Source organism: Rhipicephalus microplus, chromosome 9 (assembly GCF_043290135.1).
Source record: "Rhipicephalus microplus isolate Deutch F79 chromosome 9, USDA_Rmic, whole genome shotgun sequence".
In the NCBI taxonomy this organism is placed as follows: Eukaryota; Metazoa; Arthropoda; class Arachnida; order Ixodida; family Ixodidae; genus Rhipicephalus; species Rhipicephalus microplus.
Genome location: NC_134708.1, coordinates 19,704,419 through 19,728,008, shown reverse-complemented (window position 1 = coordinate 19,728,008; position 23,590 = coordinate 19,704,419). Strand labels below are relative to the sequence as shown.

The 23,590-nt window shown below is 49.3% G+C and overlaps 1 protein-coding gene across 1 annotated transcript in view; it reads right to left on the bottom strand.

The window, feature by feature from the left end:
- Abcd1 (ATP binding cassette subfamily D) overlaps positions 1-23,590 on the bottom strand; it is a 107,519-nt gene that overhangs the window by 39,433 nt on the left and 44,496 nt on the right. The window lies entirely within an intron of this gene.

Here is a 23,590-nt window from a genome sequence, read left to right as displayed (position 1 = left end):
GAAGCCAGCAGCGTCGGCCCAACACGTGATCGTTTGCGTCAGAACCTCGAAATAAACGAGATTTGCCGGGATTTCGGCGTACCCCGAAACGCAGCCGCAAGCCATCACTATATTTCGTTTCCTCAGTCAATGCATATGGATCGTGCTCCGCCACTCTTCGAAAAGCTTCACGCACGTAAAGAGGTTCTGCACTGCCTCCGAGGTGGACGCGCTTTAGCATTGCTTCAGCATTGCCTCCGTGATCAAATCACGTTCGGCAAAAGCTACGGTGTCAGTGATGACGTCACCATGTGACGTGTCTTTCGTGTCCTTGTCTCTGTGTCGTCGTTTTGTTCTCGCGCTATAACTATCGTCGTGACATCACAGCTTTGGCGAGTTGTGACGTCATAGAGTGTTTTTCAATGCCTTGTCACCGTCGCCACGTGACGCAAGAGGTTAAATTTCGTGTTTGATGACGCACCTAAGGCTCGTCCCTTTCACACACAAAAAAAAACATACCTGCCGGTAAAAATCGTGCGCAGCCGTGATGAGGGGGATCGCCGACTGGGAAAACTTGCGAGCGTTCACTTAACCCTTGCACGAAAAAAAAAATTATCGGCGCACAAACTCACGGCACGAGCAGCGGACGTAAAGCGGACGAGACAAAGTGCCAAAAAAAAAAAAATAAAAGAACGGAGGGGTTAGAAATTCAAGACCGCGAGAAGGCCTACGGACCGACTCAATAAGTGTTGCGCCACGAATGACTCACCGACGGGGCTTGGCGCAACGAAAAAAAAAAAAAGAAGAAAAAAAATTACCGAAGATTCATGTTCTCGCTCAACTAAAATGACTGCTGTGCAATGGAAACAGCAGTAATTCAATACACGATTGACTCGACTCACTCGCTGGGAATTCGCTCGCAGGATTTCAAGCTGGACGGTTGTGCCCTCGCGATCTCCGACTTCAGCGTAGCTCCCGCCGACTGGTTCGCCCTCCGCGGTCTCCTGACGCCGTGTAGCTCTCGCATTGTGGCACCCCGCCCTTGGACTGCTTCGACCGGATCCCCACTTTCCTATCTCCTTCTTTTTTCCTCTCGTTGGCTGTCTTCTTCTGCTTCTACTTTCCTTCTATTCTTTTTATCCCTCCTTCTCCCCACCCCTATAAGGCACTGCGCCGTGTCGCCTGAAGGCAGACAGAAATTAGGTGCCTTTTTCCTCTTCGCTCTCTCCTTTCTCTTTCCTCTCTTCGCTCAAGTCTATTATCCCCCATTCCCCTTCCCATGTGAACCACTGCTGAGGTGTCGCACTTAGCTGCAGACAGTTGCGGGGTTCACTTTTCTTTTCTTTTCCAATTTTAAGAACCACTTCCCCCCCCCCCCCCCCCCACTCGCTGGATTTCGTGCCGACCGCTTGTGCCCCCGCGATCTCCGACGACAGCGCAGCTCTGGCCGACTGAGCTCGCCGTACGCCATCTGCCGACGCCGACAAGAGCTCTCGCCGAGTGGTGCACCGTCCTCGGACTTCTGCGACCGCGTCCATCTTTCCTACCTTCTTCTTACTTCCGTATGCGGCTGTCCCTGCCCCTCTCTCTATACTCTTAAGTCCTTCCTATCCTGTACCCCCCTCCCCTGTGCAGAAATGTGGAGGTGCCCTCCATTGAGAGAGAAGCAGTAACAGAACTGCGGTTATTTCTTCCTTTTCCCCTTTCGAAAGTCACTTATTCAATACACGGTCCCAACCAGTCCAGCCGTTATGACGTGTTCTGCAGCATCTTCGATTTCTTTCAAAAACGACTATGCGACAGGGCACATCAAGTCCACATAGTGAGAGAACTAAAAGAAAACCGGCCGATTCTAAATAAAACATCGAGGATTCGCAGGGTCGTGTGTATTCGCTTCTTCAGCGGGCTGCTCATCGCATTCGATTACAAGAACGGTTGTAGCCTGTGTTTGTATATTCAAAGCACAGCCTGTCTAAGGGAACCGCAGTAATGATTCGTTTATGCATTTATGTTAAACTAAACACATTCCCAGAACGTATCTGTCGTTTGTACGGTTCAAACTTCAGGGTCTGCAGATCAAGTATCAACCCGTCTCTTATTCTCTTTGTTTGGTGAGCATAGAAGCGTGTGTACTTTTTATTTCTATTTTATATATTGCGGGCGGGGTTGGTTGAGTATGTGTGTACTATGTACTATTTTTTTTCCTTCGTGTCGTTATGTTAAGGGTAATTTGAATCTGCATATTTTGCATCTAGCGTGAACACTCTCCTTTGAACATTGCTTTCTATATGTCTTTCTATCAGTCACCTTGTATTAACGTACGTCGTTCAGAATCGCTTGCGAAACAGCGCAAGCTGTTAATGCTGAAGCCCTGGCGGATATTTTTGTTAAAGAACCCCATGCAGGTGGCTGAAATTTCCGGAGTCCTCCATTACGGCATCTCTTATATCATATGGTGGTTTCGGGACGTTGAACTCCACATGTCATTCGATGACAGATATTTTGAAACGCAATGCGACAAACGTACGTGCTCAAGTACTTAAAAATTAAAAAAAAAAGTGCGTAAGCATCACCTCGGCTGCATAAAACCGCGCTTCAATCATGCGTATACGGTTGCACGGTTGAAAAACCAGAGCACGTGGAGTCAAAGCACCGCAGCAGCTTACAATGGCGCGCGTTGTCCCGTTTAACTTTTCAGCACCGGCGTTAAAGCGCGAACGCCGATTAGGCCCGATAAATTGGATCACGCGCGGAGTGTGCACCACCTGCCGACAGACACGCGAACCAATCCGACACAAAGTGCAACACGCGGCGAGAGCAAAGTCTGACGTCACTGCCTCCGCAGTGCTTTTTTTGTGGGGGGAGGGGAAGGGGGAGGATTCTCACGGTGTCCAGGGTTCCTTTCGCTAAAAAGGGGAGAGAGGGGAAAGACGAAACAACAGTCTGTGCACACCGGTGCTATAGCTTCCTCTCGTAAAACTCGTTCCGCTTCCGTGCGTGCGTTTCGCGCTTGAAATGACGTCATCCGGGAAAGAGAAACAAACAAGGTCGCGACGACGCTCCGACAGACACTGGCTGCTACACCAGTCATTCAGGCACACGGGCGCGTTGGCAATTTCGACGTCTAATGCAACGTTACGTCATCCGCGGCGAATTAGCCGACTTCGTGGTGCACTAACCCGCTGGTGAAGAGTTAAGACCACTTGAGGAGGATTTTGATTTGTGGGGTTTAACGTCCCAAAACCACCATATGATTATGAGAGACGCCGTAGTGGAGGGCTCCGGAAATTTAGACCACCTGGGGTTCTTTAACGTGCACCCAAATCTGAGCACACGCGCCTACATCATTTCCGCCTCCATCGGAAATGCAGCCGCCACAGCCGGGATTCGATCCCGCGACCTGCGGGTCAGCAGCCAAGTACCTTAGCCACTAGACCACCGCGGCGGGGCACCTTTAAATGATTCTGCAGTTGAATGATAAAAATTGCCACTTTAATGCATACTTTTAGGTACGTCACATATTATCCGTATGTTCAAGAAGCTAATACCTTGCAGAAAAAAAAAACATACTTCAGAAATATGTAACACGTCGTGCGCCACCTCTTGGGTTCGTGCACGCCAAATAAACAAAACAAAAATATTGAAAGATAGAATTCACGTCACACAGGCGAGAAAGAACGAAGTGAGAGGTGTTGCAAGCACTTCGCTCTATGCGTCATCAGCTACAAAACAATTTGTTCTAGCGTAAAATACCTCAGCCGAGACGCTAGATTTTTTTATGCTGAAAGCTACCTTCTCCGCGAGTACTTGTCAGCCGCCACTAAAGGCAGAACGAATTTCGAGACTTGCTCAAAGTTTTTCGGCATGTCGCGAATTCGTAACACTCGGCAGTAAATAATTAAAAAGAAATGATGACGGGCGTATAGCGTAACCGAGAAGGGAGGTGGAGTGTCAAATGCCATGTCCCCCCCGCTGAATCTGTTCCGACTTTGGATGTCGCACACTAACAAACGCACGCATTATAATAACCATAAATGGTAACTGAACCAACCCTGCTACCGAAAATATTTTTGGGTACGCACCAGGCGACGGGTTGGTGTACTGACCGTGCCGCGCACTTCAAAGGATTTGTAAACAAAGTGATGTCACCACTTTGCGCCGATATCTTGTCCTCAACTCTAGGTATAAACGTGCTAGGTATAAACGTGCTAACGTGCTAGGTATAAACAATTTGGAGCCAGTATTCACAAATCAACCGTAGTAGGTCGTAACAAATAAAATCAGAAAAAAAAACGCAAGCTCCACCCTCAACTACTATACCATACCACGGAAAAAAGACTTCACATAGACGTTCCAGCCTGTCAGGTCCGCTCATTTCGGTGACGTCAGGCACTTGCATGTGTTCCAGAAGTCAAATCTTACCATACAGGTCGCAGGATCGAATCCCGGCTGCGGCGGCTGCATTTCCGAAGGAGGCGGAAATGTTGTAGGCCCGTGTGCTCAGATTTGGGTGCACGTTAAAGAACCCCAGGTGGTCAAAATTTCCGGAGCCCTCCACTACGGCGTCTCTCATAATCACATGGTGGTTTTGGGACGTTAAACCCAACATATCAATCAATCAATCAATCAATCAAATCTTACCATACGGAAGAACGTCCATGTCACTACTTTTGGACCGAAAACTTAGCAGCCTCGACAGAATATCGAATATTAAGCCATTTGTACTCAAACGAAACCAATACGCTACAATTTTTTAAATCTTTTAATCGCCGATTTAGATTAGCCGGGGGAAAGCACTTTCACTGCCAATGAAAACAACCCGTTGAGGTTTGTAATGGTGATCGTGCTTCACTCCTGACCCAAAGGTGGCGGGATCAAATCCCAGCCGGGGCGACAGAATTACGATGGAAGCGAAATGATCGATACCCGTGAACTTTATTTAGGCACGCGTTGAAGAACCACAGGTGAGACTACTGGACTTATTCATAGACGGACACGAGCGTCTAATAGTTCATCTCAGGCTGTTCGTCTCTTAAGGCAGTGTTGACCACAGCTGGTCAAACTTCCCGGAGCTCTCCTGTTACGGCGTCCTTCATAATCGAATCGTGGTTTAGGGGCGTAAACGTTTAGCAACTATTAAACTGAACGAAAAACAGCCCGCACGACGCTCTTGCAGATATGAGCCTAACCCCCGTATTCTATAGAACGTCCCTTCACTCAACGCTCCACCTTCACTTGAGAAAGCCGATGGGAGCGCCGTCTCTAGTCACGACAAGTGACTGCATATCAGCGATAATCTGCTGCGATTCTTGAGTATAGCGCAGCGCCGTTTTCAGCCGAGAGGCGGCGCAGTGCTCAATTCTGTCAAGTGAAGGGTGAAAGTCGAGTCGAGGAGCGTTTGTGATTACGGGGGGGTAACGCACATACATAGCGATTTTGCAAGTGGAGCTCATATTAGGGGCGAAGCTCCTTATGGCGTGGCTTGTGCGTCCCTCGTAGTACGTAACCACCAGTGGCACATACCCGAAATAGCGATCCTTACAATGTCTGCTGGATGGGGGCACTTGTATATGATGAATACATGATGAAAAGATGTGAGATGGCTGTGCTTGGAGTTTTCTCTAGACATATGGACGGACGAACGGACTGACACACGCACGGACGGATGGACAGACAGAGGGATGGCCGCAAAAAGAGATGGACGGACAGACAGACGAATGAACAAACGGACGGGTGCACCAAGGATCACACAGATAGGCGGACGCAAGAACGAATGGACAGACAGACTGACGAACGCTGCGCCACACCAATCATCATTCACTCCGTGGATATGCTGTGATTTTTTTTTCTATTTTTAGGTTCGGTTCTAACCGGCTTTATTTAGTAATCTTCTCAGCTCTTAAATCGCTTGAGCGCGCATAACTATACAGTCGAGAAAGCATAAAGATGGTTTGCGCAAGTTCTTATTTTAACGCAACGTCGTATCTTGGGTAATTCGATTTTTTTTAATTTTTTTGCTCCGGCTCTATAGGGTGCACACGCAATGGTCGCACAAAAGCGATACAGAAAAGTCTTGGCACCGTTCCCGCGCGTAGTCCTATACGGAGCGAGCGTTACACAACGCCTTTCTAGACAATCAACACACTCCTTTGTCGCGTGCCAACACGCAGGCGCCAGCCGACAAGAGGAATCGGATAAATAAACGTCTCGGGGACGATTACGACGAAAGCGAGCAAAAAATAAATAAGTAAAAAGGAGAAGAAAATCATGGTCAAGGATGCGACTCGGGCACTTCATCACTCGACGATAGCGGCACGCAGAACCTGCCAGCCGCTTTTTTTTGGCCTGGCCCATTATTTCACGAAATCGGATCTCGCCATCCGCGAAAGCACTTGCAGCCAAAGCCGCCTCCGAGCCAGATGTGTACGAAGTTTGGCGCATCACCCCAGCGTGACTCGGCGGGTCACCCATGAGCAAGTCGATCGGGCTCGCTTGAGCACTTACACGTCAACAAAATTTTGGGAAGGGTCACGCTTTTATACCCTATTTCTATTATGGCTCACTTGTTTATGGTCCCTACGTCTCTGCTATTAGCAAGACGAATCTTACATCGCTCGCGTAGCCGACGTGGCAAAAAAAAAAAAAAATGTTGCACGGTACGCGCGATCGCATAGACCGAAAGTTGATTTGAGTAGCGAATGCAGATTGCCAATGATATGTGGGGTTTTGACGTCCGAAAACCACCATATTGATACAATTCATTAACATCAAGGAATGGGAGGCGACGAAGATGACGATTGAACAAAAGCTCGTGTTGTTGTTGCCACTCCGCCATCTTGGTTCAAGGACACTGCTGTACTCCGTGTACAATCTGTAAACATATTTCTACCCTCTGCCTACTCTCACCCCGTGACACTTTGATGGAGGTGCGGGGTAAGAGTATAGGTAAGAGTATTATGAGAATCGCCAATAGTGGAGGGCACAGGAAATTTCGACCACCTGAGCTAATAATTGCCAATGATGGAGGTATTCTCAGTCACTTTTTTTTTTTTTTGCGTATATTGGATTGGGCGCCCTTCATGTTTGTTCTTTTATATGCATTCATTAAGGGTCCCTCGGTATTCAGTCTGCCAGCGTCACAAACAAATATTGCCTGCAGGCAGACAGCTAACTATACCAAGAAATTAGGTGTTGCGCCCCCCCCCCCCTTTATCTTTTTATACTGTAATTTAGCATAGTGTGCGTCCATGTAACCTAAGTGACGTCCCACACGTGACGTCACTTATGTGAATACTAATTGCTCGGACTAAATATTGATTGCTCGTGTGAATTAAATCACTCACTATACCTAAGAATATTCATTTGAAGTCACTTGTGACGTCACTTTGAATGACGACACGGGTGACCTGCTTTCATGCGGCATCACTCGATTGATGATTTGATTGATATGCGGGGTTTAACGTCCCAAAACCACCACACGATTATGAGAGACGCCGTAGTGGTAGAGCTCCGGAAATTTTCGACCACCTGGGGTTCTTTAACGTGCACCCAAATCTGAGCACACGGGCCAAGCGGCATCACTCGAGTCTTTTTGCATAGTCATATAGTCACAAAGTACTTTCTCAGGAAGTTTAACATCACCAACGATGTGTACCCGGTTCTTCGGCAAGACTGGCTTCTTTGAAGAGACAGCTCGTAGGCTATATATGTACATACGTAGGCTATATATGTACATCACTCCGATATTAAATCTTTGTTGAAAGTCAGCGCTCTTTTCTGTCCTTGTTTTTTTTCGCTTCCGTAGTTACGAAGTAACTACTTGTTGGTTGCGCTGTTCCTGAAGTCACAAAGTATTCCCGATACGCCCTTCTGTGTACCGCTCCGTACACCAATCGTCACAGCCTTCCTGGCAACTCGCATTCGCGTGACGTCAGCGAGCGCCATTTCGCACATTCACACTTCCGACTCGCCGTGGCCAGCCGGAAATAAGATGACCTAGATAAAGGCGCAGCTTTCTCATTGCTCTGCAGCAGTGCAACAACATGGCGGCCGGCCGCCGTGTGCTGCCGCCGGTGACAACGCCGAGGCCTCGATGACGTCACCGAAGGAAAGAGGCGACCCCGGCTCTCGAGGGCGATCCGCGCGCGATTACGACGCTATCTCTCGGCGTCTTTGAAGAGTTGGAAAGAGATATCGCGCAAGTGCGCATCACTTCACGCCAAGTTGGCGAGAGAGTAACGCTGGGGTGCGGATGATATCGCGATACAGCGAAAGTGTACTACTTGGCGAGCCTGGAGAGAATCGGTCCGTAAACGAAGACCTCGTGATAAGATAGGGAATGTGGGGGGTTAACGTCCCAAAACCACCATATATATGATTACGAGAGACGCCGTATATAGTGGAGGGGCTCCGGAAATTTCGAGCCACCTGGGTGGTTCTTTAACGCGCACCCAAATTTGAGCACACGGGCCTGCAGCATTTCCACCTCCATCGAAAAATGCAGCCGCCACAGCCAGCCGGTATTCGAGCCCGCAACCTGCGGGTCAGCAGCCGAGTACCTTAGCCACTAGACCACCGCGGCGGGGCAAGGCCTCGTGAAGTATATACACGTAATAACCGGAAGATACGGTCGGATGCTGCCTCACCGGAAAACCGCGTGGTGCCTGGCATGCGGCTGGCATGGCACGCACCGGCTGACGCAAGTGTTTTACAGTTAAAAAAAAAATCAAAGCGAGCAACAGCAACCGGCGGGGTCGTCGCGCGGAAGTGAAAACGAGCGATGTCCCGCACTTGGGGGCGCGCGCATGCGCAATGCGGCGCGAGACAGAGACAGCTCGGCACTATATACCGTGCAATGCATATCGTGCATTGCCCCCTTTACCCATTCCCCCTTTTTTTGCCTAGAGGAGAATCAGGCGTACGAAAACCAAGTGCGTGCACTCCGTTGCTGGCAGCGGATGCTTGCAACTGGGTCGTTCACTTCAGTGCGACCTCAAGCACGCCTATATAGACACTGCTTGGCACGGTTAGGTCTGCTTGCTAGCTGGCTGGCTGGTCGACTGTGGTTTGTTTGTCTGCTTGCCTGTTTGTTTATCGCAGCCAAGCTCTCAGCATTGCTTCAAGTTGATTGCATTTGTTTGTTCGAAAACTTGAGTATTCGCTGTGGATCTACGCTTCACGGTGCACTATACATGTACCTAAAGAGAGAGAGAAAGAGACCCAAAACGACAAAAGAAAAGGTCATGCTTCATATCATGCAGCGGAAATTGCATCCATTGATGTGCCAAAAAAAAAAATGATGCACAGCCACCCAAATCTTTAACTATCGTGCACCAGCATCATGTTCGTCAGCGCCGTATACGACGGTGCCGATTTTCAAATCAAAACAGATCGAGAGTAGGTGCGTGCCTCTGCTATATAGCTCTTGCTTCATATCACGGTGTATGAAAATTAGTTTTCTTTTCTTACACCGTGATTCGTATGAAGGTCGCCCCATATTAGCGCACTTGCCCCGCCGCGGTCGTCTAGTGGCTAAGGTACTCGGCTGCTGACCCGCACGTCGCGGGATCGAATCCCGGCTGCGGCGGCTGCATCTCGGATGGAGGCGGAAATGTTGTGGGCCCGTGTGCTCAGGTTTGGGTGCACGTTAAAGAACCCCAGGTGGTCGAAATTTCCGGAGCCCTCCACTACGGCGTCTCTCATAATCGTATACGGTGGTTTTGGGACGTTAAACCCCACATATCAATCAATATTAGCGCACTTCAGAAGAACAGACAGGGTGAGCATGCGAGGAGTTTCAGTCGTTTTTTTTTTTTTCGAAGATGAACGTTGCGGCCAGAAACAATTAAAGATACGTCCACGCCGACGAGATAAGCAGCTGAAAGCATTTAACCTGCAGTGCGCCGATTTGTGGTTGCGTCCTTCTGCCGAGCGCGCTTGGCGGGCATGCGCTTATTATCCTCGCCCAGTTTCCAACTCGGCACCATCGTATCACGCCGACGCACAGGAAAGTTGCCGCTCCCGCACCAAAGTTGAGATTTGAGGGGGGGGTGGCTGTATACCTCCGGCTTGCGCGGATTCTTCAAAAAAAAAAAATGCAGCTTTTTTTTTTTTTTTGCGAAATCGTTAGCAAAATCGACGGTATGTATACACTAACGGGCCGACCGCAACGAAATCACACGCCTTTACACCAATCAGCCTAATTAGCCTCTTTTCCCTGTACACCACCTCTCTGTCTCCCGGTTTTGTATAGATTGATTGATTTGTGGGGTTTAACGTCCCAAAACCACCATATGATTATGAGAGACGCCGTAGTGGAGGGCTCCGGAAATTTCGACCACCTGGGGTTCTTCAGCGTGCACCCAAATCTGAGTACACGGGCCTACAACATTTCCGCCTCCATCGGAAATGCAGCCGCCACAGCCGGGATTTGATCCCGCGACCTGCGGGTCAGCAACCGAGTACCTTGGCCACTAGACCACCGTGGCAGGGCTCCCGGTATTGTATAGGAGAGTAATATTTCACTGTCTCGTTAAACCAACGCTTTGCAGGTATATAACAGCACGGATAAGCACGTATACGCGAATCTAAATAACATTAAGGTCGTACAACACGAACAAGACGCGGCTGCACGCCGGTGTCGTGTAGCGCACGCCATGGAGGCTCGCGTTTGCATTCGGTCGTATAGCTCCATGTGCGCTAGACAGCGGCCTTGCAAGGCTGAAACTGGAGGTACCCAAGTCACGACATCAGCTACAAAGCTATAGCGGCACGTGACGAGGCCAGCAAGCGGATCCGCTGACGGACAGGAGCAAGGTCGACGCGTCATATACAAGAACACACCCACCGACAACAACCTTGCACGCGTCTTTCGTGAGCAGCGGCCGCGTTTCATCGTAATAACGCTCGGTACTTGCAGTAGCGCATACTCACTCCTGAAGAACAAAGGGCGTACAGTACTTGGGACGTCTTTCTGCCCCACAACAAGAATCGCCATCTATAACTGCGCGACCACACACACACACACTACAATGGTGTCACGAACGGCGTAATCGCTTATTAATTTTATCGCGACACGGGTTTTAGACCATAGAGTTTCCTAGAATTTACTACAAGGCTACTCTGGCGCTACGATCGTTCATTGATAGATATGTGGGGTTTATAAACGTTTCGAAACCTCCATATGAATATGAGCGGCGGAGCCCTACAGCGCCTACTGTAGAACTCCGTCGCCCCCCCCCCCCCTTCTACTATGTAAATGTACAGGACTGACTGTGCGTCCTCCCCGTGAGTCACAGCGCCGCACCTTCCTATTATGTCAATGTGTGGAGCTGACTTAATATAGATGATGAAGGGGGGGTGCCGCCCCCCCCCCCCTGCCCCTCCTCGTACGCATGCCTATGCCCAGTGCTGTGTGTAGTGTATGTGCACTTGAGAATAAACTTGCGGAAATCTGAGGATGTCTCGAGTAATCACCAAGTTGCACTAAGTACAACTGTTTTTAAGTGCATTCGGTCGCTCCGCGCGTGTAATTTTGAATAAGACGGAAGTTGCAATGCGGGCTTGTCCGGCGATTCATCTGGGAACCTCCAATGTATACCGCAAAACGACACAAGGGCACCAGAAGGCGACAAATGTGGACAACGAGCACACTTCGGATGAACATGGCGGACGAACATCGACCGTGAGGAGGACGAGGAGAGGAGACACGGGGCAAGAAGGAAGACGTCGGTGTATATACGTAGCAAAGAAGAAGTCGGGCATTCCAGGAGAGCACAGCCGCTAATTGTCTCGGCGGGTGCTGCAGATGATAAAGAGTCTTCCTGAATCTCTTCACGCAACCACCGGTCATGCATACATATGTCCAGAGGCTTCAGTTCGTACGTGACTCGGAATCAAACAGGGTTGAAAACTGGAATGTATGCATCATGATAGCAGGACTATGCGCAGACTGCCAAATGAAAAGTTAGATTGATTCAAGGTAACTACGCGCTCACAGTGCGTTTACAAAGAAAGAAAAGAAAGAAAAAAGAAAGGAAAGAAAGAAAGAAAGAAGAGAAAGGAAAAAGAAACAAACAAAAAAGAAAAGAACACGAAAGAAAGAAAGGAAGGGAAAGAAAGAAATGGGGGACACCGCGAGACTTTGCGAGACCACGCGCACGTCTACGTGAACATGATAACAGTAAATGCTCGTTAATTCGACTTCTAAGGGGACCACAAAAAACTGTTCGAATTAAAGGGAGTTCGAATTAGCGGACGGGCGCTAGAATGCTCGTATACATCGCGCCACACTGAGCAGGCAACCAGTACCAAGCCATCTCTATGGACTCCTTATCGCGAACCACGCGCTGCTACACGTTAGCGGCAGGCCACATCGTAAATCGAGGTCACAAAGCTCAAACAGCGACGGACACAATCAATTGATCAGTCAGAGAAACGCCAGAAAGCAAACCCGGACATACATATATCATGAGCAGTGAGTTTCAATGTCGCAATATATGACGTCATTTATGCTGGCCAAGACACCTTCAAATATGCGCCAGTGTTAACGCAATAAAAATTGTTTCTAATAGGTAATCTGCATTCGCTCCCGTTCTCCCAGTCGCGACTACACATGAGCATTGTTTGCAGCTCTCCCATGTGCCGATAGTTAAAGCGCGAGAACAAAACGACGACAAAAAGACAAGAAGGACACGAATGACACAAGCGCTATCGTCATGTCATGCCAACTAGCCCAAACTCCCACACTCCCATGTGCCTCTGCGCAGCGGCCGAATTCTCAGCCGGGAAATGCCGCTGTTTCTTCGTTTTGCTTATTTAGTAAATTCATTTTTTTTTCTTCTTGATTTTGCAAGACACCAAGATCACTCTTGGACTACTTTGGTGACGGGCTACAAAAACCAGGAACTCCCCATTCTAATTAACAGTCGAAGACACCAACCAGTTCGAATTTTCAGGAGTTCTTCCCTCGCAGAAATACGCGGGGCTGTGCCGAAACCACGGCGGCCGGAACCTCGGTGGCCGTAACCAAGACGTGAGCTCGAATTAACTGTGATTTCGAATTAACAGAGTTACAATTAAAGAGATTTTACTGTACTAACGAAAATGCTGCAGTATGCCATATACAAAAGTTTCATAGATGGGGAAAAGGAAGGAAAATTTCTACCGAATGCGCTGCCAAGTGTGAGAGCCGGCCGTTCACAGAGAGGGCCAGCTCCAGACAAACAGGTGGCACGGGACCATAAGGGAGAGAATAGCAAGGAAGTTGAGCGCCCCAAGTATGTGGAGTCTAGAACAATTAAACGAGGAAGCTATTTGCACGGTAACCGGGCGAATTAAGAGCGGCGCGTTGCAACAGCGTTATGTGCACGGAAAGCGAAAACAGCCGGCGATTATACGGCCGCGCTGATCTCCGAGCACACCGTTTGTTAGAGAGAAGAATGGCCCCGTATACGACGCAATCTTCTTCATTAGGGGCGTTTTATACGTTAGCGTAGCGTTAGGGGAAAGAAAATGGCACCCTTACGAAAGAACGCGAAGTGGCTGACGAGGAGATTCATTGCGTCTACTGGCGCCCATGGACGAACCAAAATTCTGGCGGCGTCCCTGTAGGTACGTGACAACGCGAAAACACGACCGTCGGCGGCATAACCACCCCCTGGCGTAAGGCATCGACTTTCCTGTAAGTACAATACAGGGAACTCTGGCGCTAGTGTCTGCATGGGAGCTGCAACGCACGGCGCTTTATAGCGAGCACGGGAATGATCGGTATATATACTATACACGGGTTTGTCTCGTTCTCGTGCTTACGGCTTCGGTTGGCTGCGTGTGGCTTGAGGCGGCTTTGTCACGAAAGGACAATCAGCGAATGCTCAGCACTACTTTAACTTTTTTGTACTCACCATTTCAAATCGACTCACGAAGTTTATAACCACCCGTTCTTTCCTTCGAAACAATACTTCAACGCAGCAATAAACGAAGCCAAAAGTGCGATTCGCCAGCCGCAAGTAGGAAGACTAGTCAAATCCATGCACCTACCATCGTTCCCATTTTCGCTGAACGATCACAGCGCCAGAGTGCCCTCTAGTTAATTTTTAAAAAAATTCTATGGCGTCGGGTATACGAGTGTGGACGAGTGATGCTAAAGATCGCTGTCTCGTGATGTCACAATGTTACGTCAAAGATAGCAAGATTTTGTGACGTCATCATAAGCTCAACTACGACGTGGTGTGACGCCATCGCAGTGACATGTGGCGCCACCACGTGCAGTCCAAGCCTTTTTCAAAAGTGGTCCGATCACGGGGGCGGTGCAGAACCAGATGAGGTGCAGCTGCGATCTCGGAGCCAGTGCGAAACGACATTAGTCGCTGAACGCTTTCGAAAGCTGGCGGGACAGGATCAACATGATCGGCTGAAAGGAAAGGTAATATGACTTTCACCTTTCAGTCACGTTAAGTATAACGTATGCGGGGCCATGTAGGTTTCCCTAATTGATTTAATTGAGGGGGAGGAGCGGGGAGCGCAAATGGGAGAAACGTGGGTTTTATTCCAGGGGGGTTGGAGGGGGAAGGGGGGGTCCTCCGCTGTCCCGTGCCTTCCTCTGGCGCAGCACTTGCTCCCGTAGCAACCAAGCACTCTGTCGTCATCATCCCAACCACCACCAACATCATCGTAACACCCTCTCCCCTTTTCTCTGCCAATCATCCTCAAATCGACTTCCCAAATGGGCTACGCCGTGTCCAGTAGCAAGGGTTGCAGAAAAAATAGCGCAGCTTTGTTTCGGAACAGACCACTTACGTATACATATCTCTCTCTCTTTCATATCCTCAAAATACTGCTATTAAGAAAGACAATTCTACTGCTATTAAAAGAGAACCACAGCTATTAACAAACCACTGCTATTAGGAAACAATCCCGCAATAAAGGAAGCGAGTGAACTTGAATCTAAATAAAATAAGTAGTCAGGCGCATTCAGGATGTCTCTCTCTCTGGTCGCGGGTTCGATTCCCGGCTTGATTGATTTGATTGATTTGTGGGGTTTAACGTCCCAAAACCGCCATTTGATCATGAGAGACGCCGTACTGGAGGACTCCGGAAATTTTGACCACCTGGGGTTCTTTAACGTGCACCCAAACCTGAGTACACGGGCCTACAACATTTCCGCCTCCATCGGAAATGCAGCCGGCGCAGCCGGGAATCGAACCCGCGCCCTGCGGGTCAGCAGCCGAGTACCTTAGCCACTAGACCACCGCGGCGGGGCTTCGATTCCCGGCTGCGGCGGCTGCATTTCCGATGGAGGCGGAAATGTCGTAGGCCCGTGTACTCAGGTTTGGGTGCACGTTAAAGAACCCCAGGCGGTTAAAATTTCCGGAGCCCTCCACTACGGCGTCTCTCATAATCAAATGGTGGTTTTGGGACGTTAAACCCCACAAATCAATCAATCAATCAATCAGGATGTCTCTCAAGTTGTCTGAAGCAACGAACGCGCCATGTTTAGAATCTCGCGGTTTTTGTATTACGTCTTCGGTGACAAAAAAAAGAGAAGCAAAAAAAAACGGGCGGGGGGGGGGGGGGGACAAGCGAATTGGAAATGGGCGTAAGCAGAGGCGACGAGCTGGCCCGACAACCATTCTGGCAGGTCGTCGTTTCCGCGCTGCGATTACTTTTTTTTTTTTGCATGCCGGACGTAGCTTGCGCGCGCGTGCTTGATAATAATAAACACCGGAAGCGAGAGCGTTGCGTAAGCGATACGACTCGCGCCAACACACCACTTTCTCCGAACTGCAGCAGCAGCAGCAGGACTCGATGGCGAATAGCTGGAACAGTGCCCAGCCAGTGCATGCGAGAAGTCGATTATGCAATACCTGCGCCACTGCCGGTCGCCAAGTCGACGTTTTCTTCCACTTACGCAGCGGCCCAGGCGCGTCGATAACGTACCGGGAAAGGGGGGGGGGGTGACTGGTCTCTTCTCAACTTTCGCCAATGCGCTCCCCCCCCTCCTAAAAACGAACATAGTGAAAACAGAATGCATGAGTTACCCGCATTTTTTTTGTCGCAGCCGGAGAAGCGAAAATTTATGCACACGTGACTCGACCGCCCCGCGGGCAGTGGTGGTCACTTTGTTGGAACGCGTGCAACCTTGCCCGCTCCGCAAGGTTGTGATAAATACGTGGACGACCGCCAAGCCCATATACCTGGCCGCTCTATACACTGCGTGTCTAGACCATCTGTCTCTGCCCTCAGCCTTGCTCGAAAAAAAAAAAAAAGGGACAAGGTATTTCGTACAGATCAGCATTAGCAGCGTTTTCATTGACCTTGAACAATAAGCACTGCGTGAACGAAACGATGCAGAATATGAAAGCGAAGTTACCTGAACAGAGCGCTCATTTCGTTTTTGCGGCAGTTCTGTGAATTTAAAAAAAAATTATCCACGCATATCTACGAAGTGAGTGCTGATGATGGGGCGAAGCAGCGTTCATTGGATAATGAATCGTGGCCTTTTATATATTTTTTTCTTTCTAGTTAAGCGACTTTTACTTAGTTCTTGTTAACTTTTTGTTCGGTCATATGCTTAGATCGGTGGGTGGTTAAATATCGGTGTTCTCCCGGTGTTGCAGCCTCTTATTTTGCTCTGGTTGACAGACTTTTTGATAACCCTTTTTTTTTTTGTTCTTCGCGGATGCTTCGGTTTCTACATCTGCTGTAGACGCCAGGCGGCGGGTTACGAACGGGGGGACATTGGGCGATCTCAAGGTACAGATGGACGGACACTTCGCCCCACTCATCATAATTCACTCCGTGGATATGCTGTCCACAGTTTTTGTTTTTGTTTTTTACATGCAGCTTTCAACGCACCCCACGAAATGAAAAGAAAAAAGAATGCACATAAAGCGTTCGACGAGTGCTTTCTGTCAAACACAGCTCGCGCTTTGCGGATTTATTTGGTATTGCTGACTACTTTATATGTCTCCGAGTTGTCTTGTTTATGTTATTACGTACACTTTAGCGATTTGCTTGCGTTGGTTCACCTTTTGACACTATTGCGATTATAGATTTTATAGTCGTTTGGCACGAAGATCGCATGCTAAAAAATGCTTGAAGTAGTACCGTACAACACCCTGTGTTTCTGAGTGTTAGTTTCTTTTTTTATGTAACAGTAAGCCTGCATCACTGTGTACATTTTCTTTTTGGACCCAGGACTAGCCTTTGGCTACGGGTCCAAGCAGTATGATGATCTTTAGTGTTGTATGATTCAACAAATGAAAAATTAAATTAAAATAAAAAAAATTCCGCCATATCCACGAAGTGAATGATGATGAGTGGGCGAAGCTCCGGAGGTAAACCTGGTAAACCATGAATCCTCTGTACATTTTGCCCACTCGATTTTATTACATCGCTCCCCCTAGCGTACGTCGCCGCACTAAATCGAACGATTGCCTTCAACCAATGACACGCGTCATATGTGACATCATTCCTATTTTATAAGATCTCGCGTCTTTCATCAACTACAAGTACCGCTTTCTAGTTCATAACATCTTGCATCTTTTCATCATCAGCTACAAGTACCACCATCTAGTAAACACTACAAGAACTAAACGAGAGGTGGCTACATACAGGGAACGGTACCGCCATCTAGTGAACACTGCAAGAACTAAACTAGAGGTGGCTACATACAGGAGACGGTACCGCCATCTAGTGAACACTGCAAGAACTAAACTAGAGGTGACTACATACAGGCTACAGGGGACGCACAGCCCACGCCCTAAGGAGCTTCGCCCCTAAAAAATCGTGAGGGGGGGGGGGGAACCGATTGTTGGGACAAAGAGGCTCTGACAGTGAAGTCACTTGTGCTTGTCGTTGAGTGTTTCTTTACTTTGTGTGTGTATTATTTGCGGCCGAATCATGTCAGTAAGACAGTGAAGTCATTCGGTGATTCGAAGGTCGCGGGTTCTATCCCGACAGAGGCGTTCGCATTTTTGGTGGAGGCGTAATAGCACATAGATAGTTCCGTGCACTCTACAATGAATACGCCGCCGAGTTGCTATAGGGCTCGGTCGCTCCTCAGTTCCACTGCTACCACCCCTGAATTTGGTGGCCGTTCGTTGACGCACCACAGTGTCCCGGAGCAGCCAATTTCGTGGTTGCGGTCACTGACCTTGATGGTAAACTCCTCCACAGCGGCATCTCTCCGAGATACCACGCCGGTCAGGGCTGAGCAGGCTGCTGCAGTCCTGAAAATGCACATGCATTTTCACCGACTCTCGGGCTGCCGTATTACAAGCATTCGTGACGGGGTCAGCTTGTGAGCACGCCGGCCCATATTCTTACCGAAATTCCAAATGGCACTGCAATCGATGGTCACATCGTCCGATTTCCTGCCCACACGGGCAAGGATGTCCACCCTGTTATCCCCAATGCCAACGAGTCTGCCCATGCCCGCTTATACACGCACCGTCCCGCCGTGACGAACATTCGGCCTCTAATTTGGGGGAAGGCATCCAGCAGCTCGATTCCCTCCTCAGCCTTTAACGAAATGCGTAAGCGCTATCAAATTGCCCAGGCGTAGTTTCCCGCTCCTGCAACTCTAGAGGTCCCCAGAAAATCACTTTGCGAATGCTGCAAACCGGTATACTTACCTGCCGCCCTTATAGCTTACAATAAGTTTATCGACAGCATAAAGCCTCACTGCCCGCATTGCGATGAGAGACGATGCACGTTATCCCACATGCTCTGGCAATGCGAACGGCGCTGCGCAATGGCAAGCCTCTCAGCACGGAGGACGCCCCGAAAGAATGCAAATCACCAACTCGGACCGGGAGGTCCGAGTTGGTGACAGCCCAACTCGGACCGGGAGGTCCAAATTCGGGCTTTCCATGGAGAGGGCCCGCAGTTTGGGAGAGGGGCATGTCCTTCCTGTCACAACATGCAGGGTGCGGCCCGCAGCCGACCCGCCTTCTTGAGGGGCATCGGCTTCTCTGTGGATAAAGTTCGTCGACCGACCGACTGGATGCATACCAACTCACCCGGCTATCCGTTCTGCCATTTTGGACCAAATCCGAAATTTGGACCAGGATTAACAAACATCACTTCCTCGTCGACATTGCTCTTTGGTCAACTAGAGTTAAACCCGCCTTCTACAGTGCACTCCACTTATATATTTATATATATGGCTTCATTGGCACTTGACCTGGTTAAGTACATACTCTATAGTCGTCTCGTTCGAAGAAATGCGACCATAGCATAGTCGCTATGTATAGGGTAGAGCCTGTTTGATTCAATGACGTTTCTATCACTGTTTTTCCGGGAACCGATCTGAGCGTTTTATATATACATAGGCGGAAGCGATAGACGCGGCTCATCTGTAATGCGGCGGGGGATGCATGGAGCGAGCCGCTTAAACCTGCGGTTGATGAAGCTACCGCGAGACAATTAGATCTTCGAGGCCCCGCCGTGGTGGTCTAGTGGCTAAGGTACTCGGCTGCTGACCCGCAGGTCACGGGTTCAAATCCCGGCTGCGGCGGCTGCATTTCCGATGGAGGCGGAAATGTTGTAGGCCCGTGTGCTCAGATTTGGGTGCACGTTAAAGAACCCCAGGTGGTCGAAATTTTCCGGAGCCCTCCACTACGGCGTCTCTCATAATCATATGGTGGTTTTGGGACGTTAAACCCCGCAAATCAATCGATCGATCAATTAGATGTTCCAGCGAGCGAGCGGCCTGGCTGCACGCATTAATCCACAATCGGCAAGCGCCGAGTTTTTTTTTTTTTTTTTCCCTCACGATTCTCAGCGCGGCGGAGGGTATAAGAGTTAGGAAACGCCGCAAAGGTTCGGCTCTAATTTTGCGAGCCCGGCTTCGAAGACCTCGTACTCGAGTCCCAAGTACAGGAAACGTATTATTCAACCAGCTATACTTCGGTTAGAGAAAGGCTCTATTCACGACTCCCAAGACACGGTGCTTGTCAGCACCGAATCAAACGAAAGAAAGATGGGTCGCAATATTCCGGACATCGAGGGAAAAGAAATCGCAGGTTCGTTATACGCGTGGAAGAACGAAAGCAAGGCACTCGCCTTGTCTGACGTTGACGAAAGGAGCAGACTGTATACGTCCAAACTGTTCGTTCAGCCGAACTTGTGGCCGGTAAACGGTAACTCAGGTTATAGCTATGCACACTGGCCTTTATTTTGAAGCGTCGGACGTCGATCAACTGATCCGAGACAGCGCACGTCGGCATTTATTATACATGCCGCATCGAACACAGCAGCTACCTAGGTGCCCCCACGCACCGAACGATCATATGGGCTCCGGCTCACACGGGCCTCGATGGTAATGAGACGGCCGATGCCGCTGCCCGCGCGCTCACTCTCCGGGCACCATCCTCGTCCCCTTCCGATCCGGAACTCGAACCCAATCCTGCCTACACCTTTAAGGAGATCACACAATTTTATCAATCCGGCCATAACGTCTATCCAAAACCCTGTAAGGGCCTCACGAAGGCGGAGGAGCGAATCCTCCTTCGCCTTTACACTAAAACTCTATTGTGCCCGGCAATCATAAAACACTTTGACCCCGCTTGCACAGGGAAGTGCCCGCATTGTGAGGAAAATTCCTCTGACATTTTCCACATGGTGTGGGCATGCCAAAAACTCCAAACCTTACCCCACTACCCAACCTTACGCGGGAGGACTGGGAGGCAGCCCTGCTCGGCTGCTCTGACCTGACGGCCCAACGGGCCCTGGTAGAGCGTGCCCGGGCCGCGGCCAACGCCAATGGGCTCCCGTAAGAGGGAGCTCACCTACTGTTTGTACGGGGCGGCCCCGTAAGGACCGTTCTCACCCTCCCTGTAAATAACATCTGTAAATAAATGTTTTTCAGCAGCAGCATCGAACATTCGAGCATTATACCACCAGTGACCGCGTTTGTTCTGGAATCAACTCGGCTGTTCGCGATTGCGCGCTCAAGCCTAAAAAATTATCGCAAGATAACCTCGAATAATCTCAGACATTCTGGCGCGATTAGCGCAAGGCACTATCTATACACGATGCGCCGACATCGTGAAACACGGCAAGAAATCGGAGCATGCGTGGCACTATAGTTCACAATGACGATGAAAGATGACGTGGCTATTCATGTGTTGGGTGGCTGATACGATTGATCGATATGTGGTGTTTAACGTCCCGAAACCACCATATACGATTATGAGAGACGCTGTATTTATATTGGAGCACTCCGGAAATTTCGCTCACCTGGGGGTTGTTTTTAACGAGCACCCAAATCTGAACACACGGCCGGGGCGTATACAGCATTTTCGCGGGTTGGGTGGCGCAGAGTGCGGCGCATGAAAATATCTCGCGGAGATCAACCCCGCCTTTATTTAATCGCATTCTTATTAGCCGTTTGAATGTGCAGCGATTCCAGAAGCAGCCGCACTGGATATGGGCGCTTCTCTGTCGCAATTATATATGCTCGCAGAATGCCAGTCGACGATGCGGTTGGTGTTGCAGTAAGTGTTGCGCAGTAACTTTCATCATCTTCGTTGTGAACAAGCGACGCGTAGCGGTCTCGAAATGACAATTTTGTGTTTGTTTGCGTCGCCTGAAAAGTTTTCGTCGAACCTTGGACTATAGGTTCGTTAGGCATTTGCTTAAGACGACTTTAACGCGAAAGTCCACGTTATTTTTCAGTCAGTGTGTATTGTGGATTAAGTGGCTTACGCTCAAATCGTATGACCACGACTTGTTGCGGTGAAAGTAAACTTTCCTGGCGCTTCTCCCTTGGGGGGTATACACTGAAGCGGACTTTGTTGTTGTTGGGTCGACGTGTTTCGTCGAAAGCGAAAAGTTGTTCGCCCTCGATCACCTAATATTATTCGAACAGAAGTGTCTCCTTCATGAGACAGCGCACCTCCGCGAGGAAAATAACGTATACAAATTAATAAATCACGGATACCTGTGCCCCGCCACGGTGGTCTAGTGGGTAAGGTACTCGGCTGCTGACCCGCAGGTCGCAGGATCGAATCCCGGCTGCGGCGGCTGCATTTCCGATGGAGGTGGAAATGTTGTAGGCCCGTGTGCTCAGATTTGGGTACACGTTAAATAACCCCAGGTGGTCGAAATTTCCGGAGTCCTCCACTACGGCGTCTCTCATAATCATATAGTGGTTTTGGGACGTTAAACCCCACAAATCAATCAAGTTCCCAGGCCACGCTTCCATACGAATACATGGGATAGTGGCTTGGGAACTGTTGGCATGCCCCGTACGTCAGCTTAGAATAAAACGATGATGGCTGTCCCTTTCTAGTGGTTTTGGGTGAATGTATAATGGACATTGTAAATCTCCTTTCTCCTTCTTCTCAGCTATTTGAATTGATCCCCCTTCCCCGGAAACTTTATGCATTTTTTGCGGTGCATCCGCGAGATGGGCCTACGTTTTACCAAGAAACAACGTCCCGTGGCCACAGTTACATCGTGACGTCACAATGAAGTCGCAAGACGATGGTGATTTGCGCACGTCATCCCGTGATCGTGAATTTTTCGCATCGCTTCGCGTTAACAGCGACGGTACACACTTAAACCGCGTCAAATGATGCACGTCAGGCTTTCGCCTTAAAAATGAAAAAAAAAAAAACAAGAATACACCGCGAGCCCTGTGGTTAAGGACGATGAAGCCGAGTGATTACCACTGAAACGATCAAGCCAGTCGCCAGCCGCACTCATTTGCATGCACGCAACACTGCGGTTCTCACACATCACCGCGCATGCCGCGGCCTTGGCTCTCGCATACGCCATACAAGAAGGGAACGAGACAGTTTAAGGCAGGAAAGACGCTTTCGAGGAATGCAAGTTCCGCGAAGAACAATGTACACGGGTCAGGAAACAAAGGATTGCACGAACAGAGCCAACAAGCTCTTACGCCAACGGCTAAATTTAAAAAAATAGTGACGAGGTCTTCTGTTATAGATAAAGGAAACGAGCCCATCTGCACTTTTGCTTGGCTTCCCCGCATGTCCCCTTCAAGCTGATTGTGGAACAAATAAAAAAATTAAATACGCATCGACTCATCTCACAGGCGTCTGCATTATGTACGCAAGAAGTGAAACAATTGATGGGATCAAATTCCGTTAATTACAATGACGAAGAAGCCAACAGACAATATCCGTCATGGCGGCCGGTGTAGCAGTACCGGCGCTCTGCCACTGACCCGAAGGCCTTGGCGATGTCAGATAGAGTGGTGTTAGAAAATCCACACGGTCAAAATTTCCGAAGGCCTTGTCGATGTCAGATGGAGTGATGCCAGAAAATCCAGATGGTCAAAATTTCCGAAGGCCTTGGGCGATGTCAGATGGGGTGACGTCATAAAATCCAGATGCTCAAAATTTCTGAAGGCCTTGGCGATGTCAGAAAATCCAGATGGTCAAAATTTCCGAAGGCCTTGGCGATGCCAGATGGAGTGATGTCAAAAAATCCAGATGGTCAAAATTTCCGAAGGCCTTGGCGATGTCAGATGGAGTGATGTGAGAAAATCCAGATGGTCAAAACTTCCGATAGCCCTCAACTACAGTACCCTCATAACTATATATGCTGTGGCTTTGCGACATGACGCCACAACAATTAT